Below are 8998 nucleotides of genomic sequence, written 5' to 3' on the forward strand. Positions count from 1 at the left end.
GAACATCTGCTTGAAACATTTTGTAATTTGCATCTGGGCAAACAGCTATTTAGGGTGGTCAAGGCAAATGGGACGCCCTGTGTATTAGACATGGGTGAGATTCTTTTGCAAACAAGTCAGAAACGAATTTTAACGATTTAGTTGAAAGAATAATGTGTGGCCACCTAAAGGTCCTGATTGCAGGACAGGCGAGTCACCGAATGCTTCCAGTTGTAGGTTCAAATTATACAGTGATATGAGGATGTGTGCACAATGTGCACAGATAGGTGCTGATCCTTATCTTCTTTCCTCTGAATGAATGAAATACAAAGCCAACTAGCGAAGGGTACATCGTTCGTTCACGACATGAGAATGGCGAAAGTGGACAAACGTGGTTCGCGTGACATCTACACTTCGTTATGAATACTTAGGTTCGTCAGCACAGAACTAGACTATGATATTGAGTGAACCCCTCGTCCAGGCAGTGAAGTTCCAGGGGCTGTCGACCAGCCGCCGTATCTTCCGCTGCCACGCGGCGTCGTGTGGTTACAGTATGGAGGGAAATATGGCCAACACGCCGCCTCTCTCGGCCGTTTTGCCGGCTTTTTAGACCTTGTAGCCGCTACTTCTCAATCAAGGAGCTCCTCGCAAGTACTGACCACTCAGTTACGGAGGCGGGTTATATACACTAGGCCTGAGAAACCAGTTCCCCCCCCCCCTTCTCTCTCATATATATATATATATATATATATATATATATATATATATATATATATATATATATGTGTGGTAAGGAAAATTTTGTGCACTCGTACTTCGCAGGGCGATTACTCGTAAATTAGGTACTAGTGATACAAAAATGTCTCACGAAATTTCGTCCCAGGCATATTTCCGGGAGTAAATGGACGTTAAAGACTGGCAATGTGGTAACACTGTGATCACATGTTCGGTAACTACCTCTGTCAGCATATAGAAGCAGTGCTGTGCAGGTGATGCAGCGTAAAGCGTTATGAGTTAGCATACAGTAGGCCGAGGGTTCGGTTCTCGGTCGAGGCTTATTTGTTTTTATTTGCCAGTTTTAGTCTCCTGTTTAATATTTTAGTATAACCGCTCCTTAAGCATCATGTTTTCCGACGTTTACGTAGTAAATGTTTGGAAATTACTTTCAAATAATGTTGCTAACCGTACTGGTGACATAAGGCCGTAACTAAATGTATTGGACGTGAACGTGGCAAGAATAATAGCTGGTACTAATCTTTGGGCAGTTGGGGGAGGGTGAACAGAAAACAGGTTCAGAGTCTAGTAGATGCAGTGGAGTGAAACAATTCGTGTCCACGACGTGAAAAATGTTTCTTTAAAAGCTCACCACTGAAAACGATTGTACTTCGGTTTCTGTGTTCGTAGTTCGTAAGTGCAAATTTTCAAATGTGTGTAAATTCTTAAGGGACCATCGGTTCCTAGACTTACAAACTACTTAAGCCCACTTACGCTAAGAACAACACAAACACCCATGCCCGAAGGAGGACTCGAACCTCTGGCTGGAATGGCCACACAGTCCGGGGCATGACGCCTCAAACCGAGCGGCTACTCCGCGCGGCTGCAAATGTTTTGTAGAAGACCCGTTGTAATCGCTGCGTGACGATTAAGACATCAGACACCGTACCACGCAGACTACATTTAGCAAATAAAAACAAATACGCTTCGACTCAGAATCGAATCCTTGACCTCCTGCACGCTAACTCAAAATGCTATCCACTGCACCATTGCACAGCACTACCGTTATATTCTGACAGAGGTAGTTAACATACATGTGATCACAGTGTTGCCAAATTGTCAATCTTTAAGGTCCATCTACTACCGGAAATATGCGTGGGACGAAATATTGTGAGAGATATTTTTGTATTGTTAGTATGTGAGGAATCGTGCTGCGACGCCCGAGTGCGCTAATTTTTCTTCACCCTGTATATGTATGTATATATTATTTTATCGTCTCTTTGGGAGGACCTCGCTTACAGCGCTAGTTGAATTAACAGCCAGGGAGGAACATGTGCTACAGCTTCTCTGAAGCCAATGTTTTCATGTTTTTCGGGATGCATGAAACCTCCTGTAGATGGACGATGTTAGGCGACAGAATTGTCGGAAGGCCGCCTCCAAGAAGAAAGTGTTGGTGAAGCTGCGTCCGTTTCACATTGTCAAAGCCGCAGCTACAACCCACACTGCACTAAGCAAGTGAACTCCGCGTGCGTAGAAAAACCCTGGTGCAATTGTTCCCCTCGTTTTCACCCATTTTCATAAGATATATTTGCGTTTTCATAAATAAATTTGTGCGCTGAATGCATACAGATTACACGCAGGGGCGCTTTGTTTACACGTAAATTCTTTTGGGTAATAAGTTCAAATGAGAGGTATTTTCGGCGAGCCCCGCTCATCTTGCAGCTGTGTAATCGATACAAGGCCAAAAAATTGCTATCCGAACCATGGAATAATGCCCATTAATTCTGAGCAGTTGTATATCGATTACTACGCGCAGTTACTCTTTCAGCGGAGTCGTCGAATAACACTGATATGGCGAATGTATTTTTTTTCAATTACTTCAGATAACCGTACCGGAAGAGTCGGTACCATAAGTAATTAGCTGATCCCAGTTGAAGACCGACGTGGGGTGCTACCACTGCTGGAATCGTCACGCTGCCTGTGCACGGCTGGTAACCATAGTCACCAACCGTGCACAGGCAGGATGACGACTCCAGCGAGCGACCAAATGCTGTAAATTGCCCTGAAGATGACCCCATCGCGGGTTGAAACCGGGTGGCGGCAAAATAAATAATGCAATTGTGACTGTCATTTTGAATAATTAACTAATTCAACAGGATATGCAGTTCAGACAGGAACAAGGAAATGGGTGTATGCCAAATCAGAAACAATATAATACAGATACATACAATCAGAACCATATGCCAGATCACATGGCTAACAGTATGAATCAGACACATAATCTGTTATATAGGAATAATGCAAATTATGGTCATAACGATAAGAACGGCAATGACTCAGGTTTTACACCTAACCGGAGCAAACAATATAGATCGGATCGAAGACTTAATCCTATGAATAGTAACTATCTAAGCCAACGGCATTGCCGCAGTGGTAACACCGGTTCCCGTCAGATCACCGAAGTTAAGCGATATCGGGCTGGGCTAGCACTTGGATGGGTGACCATCCGGTCTGCCGAGCGCTGTTGGCAAGCGGGTTGCACCCAGCCCTTGTGAGGTTAGTTGAGGTGCTACATGACTGAGAAGTAGCGGCTCCGATCAATAAAACTGGTAGTGGCCGGGAGAGCGGTGTGCTGACCACATGCCCGTCCATATCCGCATCCAGTGACGCTGGGGGCTGAGGATTACACGCCAGCTGGTCGGTAGCGTTGGGCCTTTATGGTCTGTTCGGGAGGGGTTAAGTTTTTTAAGTAGCCATATAAGAAAAAATCAGAACCAACAGTGGCATCAGACAAACCACACGGTTCTGCAACAGCAATAATCAAATCAGTAGTGCCGAAAGTAGCCACTGATCATTACTGAAGGAACTGACGAACGTGCTCCCCAACCAGTGCCTCACTCGTTACACTAAGCTCAACCATATCGCACCCCAGAGGAGCGGACGAAGAGCCATCCAGTTGCTTTATACTGAATGTGAATTGTTTCAGATATAGTGATGATGTAGAACTAAAAACGTATCTCTGTGTTGATACAAATAAATGTGTCAGGGATTATCCACAAGTGCCGATCTCAGTGGTAAAAGCAAATATTAAAGCACTTCCTGTTACTGCTATACTGGACACTGGTGTTCCAGTCTATTTCCTGCAGTCTCTTGGAAAGGTTGTCTCAAAGAATGGAGTTGTCTTCATTACGTGCAAATAACTGTAGAATAGCTCGAGTTGTTGGCAACTAGTTGCAGATAGTGAAGGTACAAACGATGCTTATGCTAAAACTAGGAAATACGGAGATTCAATTCCCATTCGTAGTATTTAATAAAATTAGGGTCGATTTTGTCGAAGGATGGAAAAGTATGTGAGAGAAGGACAGAAGAATTGACTTCTCTGCTGGAAAGTTATTATTAAGTTTGATGTTGCCGATGTTCAGCGAGACCTGCTGGGAAAGGAGAGTAAAAATGAGTGATAGGGCAGAAGTGATTATTGACAATAACAAAAAGTGTTCCCAGGGACCAGAACACAAGGAAAAGATAGGCACTCCGTCAGAAATTAGGAGAGACTGAGAATCTCACACAGGATCAGAAGAGTCTGTTAGTAAATTTAATTAATAATTGTTGTAAGGTCTTTGAGAACAGGCCAGCTCTCGTAAAAGGACACACTTGAAACCTCGAAGCCCTCCCACACCAAACCTTCTGCCATAACTTTTAACCCATACTCTGGGGGCAGAAATCAGCAGTGTAAGGGGAAATTAATCGCATGATTTCCTGGGATTTGATCAAACTCTCAAGCAGTCTCTTGCAGCCCACTCCTGGTGGTCCTGAAACAAGATGGCGAAGTTCGCCTAGTGTTCGAAGCCCAGGTCGTAAATGGAATATTGTTCCGGTATGCATTCTGATTAAAAATCAGCATTGGCGGCCGAAGACTTCCGGCATAAGAAATCACCCTCATTCTGCCAACGGCCATGTCAGAGAGGGCGGAGGAGAGGACAGACGTTCAGGGCACTCTGTTGTCCTGGGGGAGGGAAACTGTCCCTAAAAGGCGGAAGAATCGGCAGTGATCAACGGCATGAGGCTGCAGAAGGCAATGGAAACCACTGCATTAAAGACACGTAACGAGTATACACAGGACATGTGCCTGTAAGTGAAAAGTGTCGTGATGATCTCTCCATTGGCAAAAGATCCCTGAATAGTTCCCCATTCGGATCTCCGGATGGTACTGCCAAGTGGGAGGTGACCATGAGAAAAAGATTGAATAATCAACGAAAGGGTAACGTTCTTCGAATCGGGGCGTGGAATGTCAGGAGCTTGAACGCGGCAGGGAAACTAGAAAATCTGAAAAGGGAAATGCAAAGGCTCAATGTAGATATAGTAGGGGTCAGTGAAGTGAAATGGAAAGAAGACAAGGATTTCTGGTCAGATGAGTATAGGGTAATATCTACAGCAGCAAAAATGGTATAACAGGAATGGGATTCGTTATGAATAGGAAGGTAGGGCAGAGAGCGTGTTACTGTGAACAGTTCAGTGATAGGGTTGTTCTTATCAGAATCGACAGCAAACCAACACCGACAACAATCGTTGAGGTATATATGGACGTCGCAAGCTGAAGATGAAGAGGTAAAGCAAGTATATGAGGGTAATGAGAGGGAAATACAGTACGTAAAGGGAGACGAAAATTTAATAGTCATGGGACACTGGAATTCAGTTGTAGGGGAAGAAGTGGAAGAAAAGGTTACAGGAGAATATGGGCTTGGAACAAGGAATGAGAGGGAGAAAGCCTAATTGAGTTCTCTAATAAGTTTCAGCTACTAACAGCGAATACTCTGTTCAAGAATCACTATTATCTCTACAGATCACTTACGTCTGTACATGGTGATCACCAAGCTGCAATATTTTTTGCAAATTTGTTAGTTGTTACATTCAAGACTTGCAAGTTGAACATTGACTTTACAGGTGTATAGTTTTAAGTTGGTGTATGTTAGTGGAAATGAGAATGTAGTGTCGATTCACTATCGTGATTGCCAGAGGGGCTCAATCAGGAAACAGCTGTGCGAGAACAAACAGAAAATTTTACTGTTTTGCTAATGTAAGATCTATTGAATCGGAGATACCACTAGGACTTATTCCATAGTATGGCTGTTTATAAGAACAAGATAATCGATAGCCAAAGGTTCAGTAGTTACTTCAGCTGCAACAGGATCACTGATTACACAAGTTCTACAAAATAGTAGGTCAAGCGCTATATCATAGGAGTGTAAAATGCAAAGAATTGATGTGTTTGCATTTCCAGTGACTATGAAAAGAGGCCCATGTTTGAGGCCATTTTGGTCATAAGATAGTTACTCCCAGGACATCAGGTGTAAGGTGTTGAAAGAGACTCACTACTGTCAATTATGACAAAAGAAGAAGTCAGACAATAAAGGTGGTAAGGGTCCATTGCTTTCAATTGTACCAGATAAGCTCCTAGCCAGCATTTGTGTGGATGTTGGTGGGCCAATGTCTAGTACTAGAAGTGGTTGTTAAGTATATAGTTGCTTTCTCTAATGTCTTCACGAAATATGTAGAGGTGTATCCGTTAAAGACAGCAACCTAAAACGATTACTTGGCGACTTCGTGCTGTAGGTGTGCGAGTCACACGCAGTACTGTCGGATAATGCTTCCAAATTTACTGTTTTGCTTGGAGAAATGTATTAACCAGAGTTGGTATTAAACGAATTCTTACCTCAAAGTATCATTCCAAACGAAATACTGTGGAACTGAGTTTTAGAGAGCTAAATAGATTTATGCATACCTATTGCCATGTCACACAAACCGCATGGATTGACTACCTGGGGAAATTTGAAGAAATCATGAACTATTTGCAAAGTACTACCACAAATTTCACACCAGCAGAACTGATGTTTCGTCAAGAATAGAATGGTGCGTAAATAAGATCCCCAACTTACTGAGAGTGAATCATCAATGGGAGGAAAAGGTTAGACGCAATGGTTAATCTCACAGAGAAGACGAGACTATACAAACAAGTATATGATAGAAAAAGGTTGCAGATGCAAAGTTTTAGTATTGGAGAATAAGTACTCCTGCGTATACATCCTAAGTCTTTAACGAATTCAATAATAGCGCGTTTTAAATCGAAAAAACTTTAACTTAAAAATCTACTTTTCAGTAATACACAAGTTTTCCATTCTCGTCATTCAGGTTCATAGAAAATTATTGCCACTGACAGTGGAATAATGTGCGCGACTCCAGGAACTTTACTGTTCGTATAACCTATTGCATCACGTGCTCCATGCCTTGCAAATTTAGCACATGTGCTCCTTGATGTACAGAACAGTGGGTCCCATCTATAAATTATTGTAATTTTTTGCTGTTTGATCGTCAACTAAATCTGTAAATTCTTTCTGCAAACTGCTGCAATGTCTTTCCATAGCAAATTTGCTGTAGCCATCGATTCTGCGACTTCACATCGCGTAACAGAATTTTTATCTCTCTCTTCCATCATTCCCACTCATTTTAAGGGCTTGTGACGATGGATCGCTAGGCTGCCCGTTTTTGTGGAAGCAGCCACTGGACGTGCAAGCTTCTTTTTTACCACGAACATATAAACAGCTCTGACACCACGATATTGTCGAATAGTAGAAAGTCGTGCCGACTGAAGAATACAGCACCATAATGCTAATTGAGATGTCAAGCTGTACCGAGTACATCCGAGATCTTTCGAACTCAGCCGAGGCGTGCTCGAGCATAGTTCGGCTTTATTAGTGACAGGCATTCTTTCATTCACATACATTTCGCAGATATAAATGAAAAAGAGTTAAATGCATTCAGACGAAATAAAAGGTTCGACGGAGAACAATTCAATGAAGATCCAGAGACGTTAAATGTTTAACTGTGAGAGAAATTCAGATATGCTGGAAATGTAATATAATTAATGTGTATTGACAACTGAAAAAAATATAATTAATGTGTATTGACAACTGAAAAATATGTCTCCCCGTGGGAGAGCCCGTCTATATAGAGCTCTCACATCATAGGTGGAAACAGTGGCAATAAAATTCCAGCCAGCTCAGTTATGCTAAACGTCAAGGTGACAGGAAATCTGGGTTCGATGGCTAATCTGTCACTAATTATCAGTTGCCATTAGACATTCATACTGATACAAAGTCATCATGTGGTTTCCTGGAAGAGCACAGAGTAATAGATGACCGAAAGTGTAGTTGAATGTGATGTGTAGCATATAATGTCGTCCTTACGTTTATTGTTTATAACACTGTATTAAGTAATATTAATAAATTACAGCTTTATTCAACACAATAAAATAACAAATGGCTCTGAGCACTATGGGATTTAACTTCTGAGGTCATCAGTCCCCTACAACTTAGAACTACTTAAACCTAACTAACCAAAGGACAGCACACACATCCATGCCCGAGGCAGGATTCGAACCTGCGACCGTAGCGGTCTCGCAGTTCCAGACTGTAGCGCATAGAACCGCTCGGTCACTCCGGCCGGCAATAAAGTAACAGTTTCAAAGGAAGTTCTTCTAACTTAAATGAACCCTTTTCGTCAGTGTCTCTATAAAGTGCGCTTTATCAAAACCTAATCCTTCTTCTTCCAGATCAGTGGAAATTTCTTTGAGCGCCATATTCTTTGTGGCCATGTCCGTTTACGGTTTATTGAAATAACGTTGCCTGCATTTTCAAACATACCTTGTCACTGTCTTCAATTACGTAACAATTTATGCTCCCCAGGCCAGTTTAAATAAGATGTTGAAGCTATTTAGCAGCGCTAACATTTCCATGTCACCAAAGGCTCATATTAATCATCGAGTCTGTTCTTAGCCACACGTCAATCGTTTCTAGGGGAAGTTGTGTCCCAATTGCTTTTGGGCTCCCTAAGACTTGTGGACGTGTGTGTTGGAAAAAAAAAGTGAAACTGTGTCGCAACACTTCAGCAGAGAGACACCAGTCGCAATCCACTTTATCTTATTGTGCAATAGTTCTGGTCGAAAGGAGTCTACTACTAGTATGAAACCAGGCATTAGTATAAGGAAGCCATTTCTGTGAATGTATGTTTCGCTCACAGCAATAATTATGGACCGTGGGTACACCATATGAGTCATAAGGAATACATCTAAATATACGTAGATACTCCGCCACCCAGTGTAAGGTGCATGGTGGAGGGTACCGTGTTCCAAAACTAGTCATTTCCTTTCCTGTTCCATTGCCAAATAGAGTGAGGGAAAAACGACTGACTGTATGCCTCTGTATGAACCAAAATTTCTTGTATCTTATATTCGTGGTCCTTACATTGGCGA

At 42.4% G+C, this 8998-nt stretch overlaps 1 pseudogene; it reads left to right on the top strand.

Annotated features, from left to right (window-relative positions):
* Positions 1-3105: 3105 nt before the first annotated feature.
* Positions 3106-3223, top strand: LOC126095979 (5S ribosomal RNA; annotated as a pseudogene).
* The last annotated feature ends 5775 nt before the right edge of the window (positions 3224-8998 follow it).

The sequence above is a fragment of the Schistocerca cancellata genome, chromosome 8 (genome assembly GCF_023864275.1).
Source record: "Schistocerca cancellata isolate TAMUIC-IGC-003103 chromosome 8, iqSchCanc2.1, whole genome shotgun sequence".
In the NCBI taxonomy this organism is placed as follows: domain Eukaryota; kingdom Metazoa; phylum Arthropoda; class Insecta; order Orthoptera; family Acrididae; genus Schistocerca; species Schistocerca cancellata.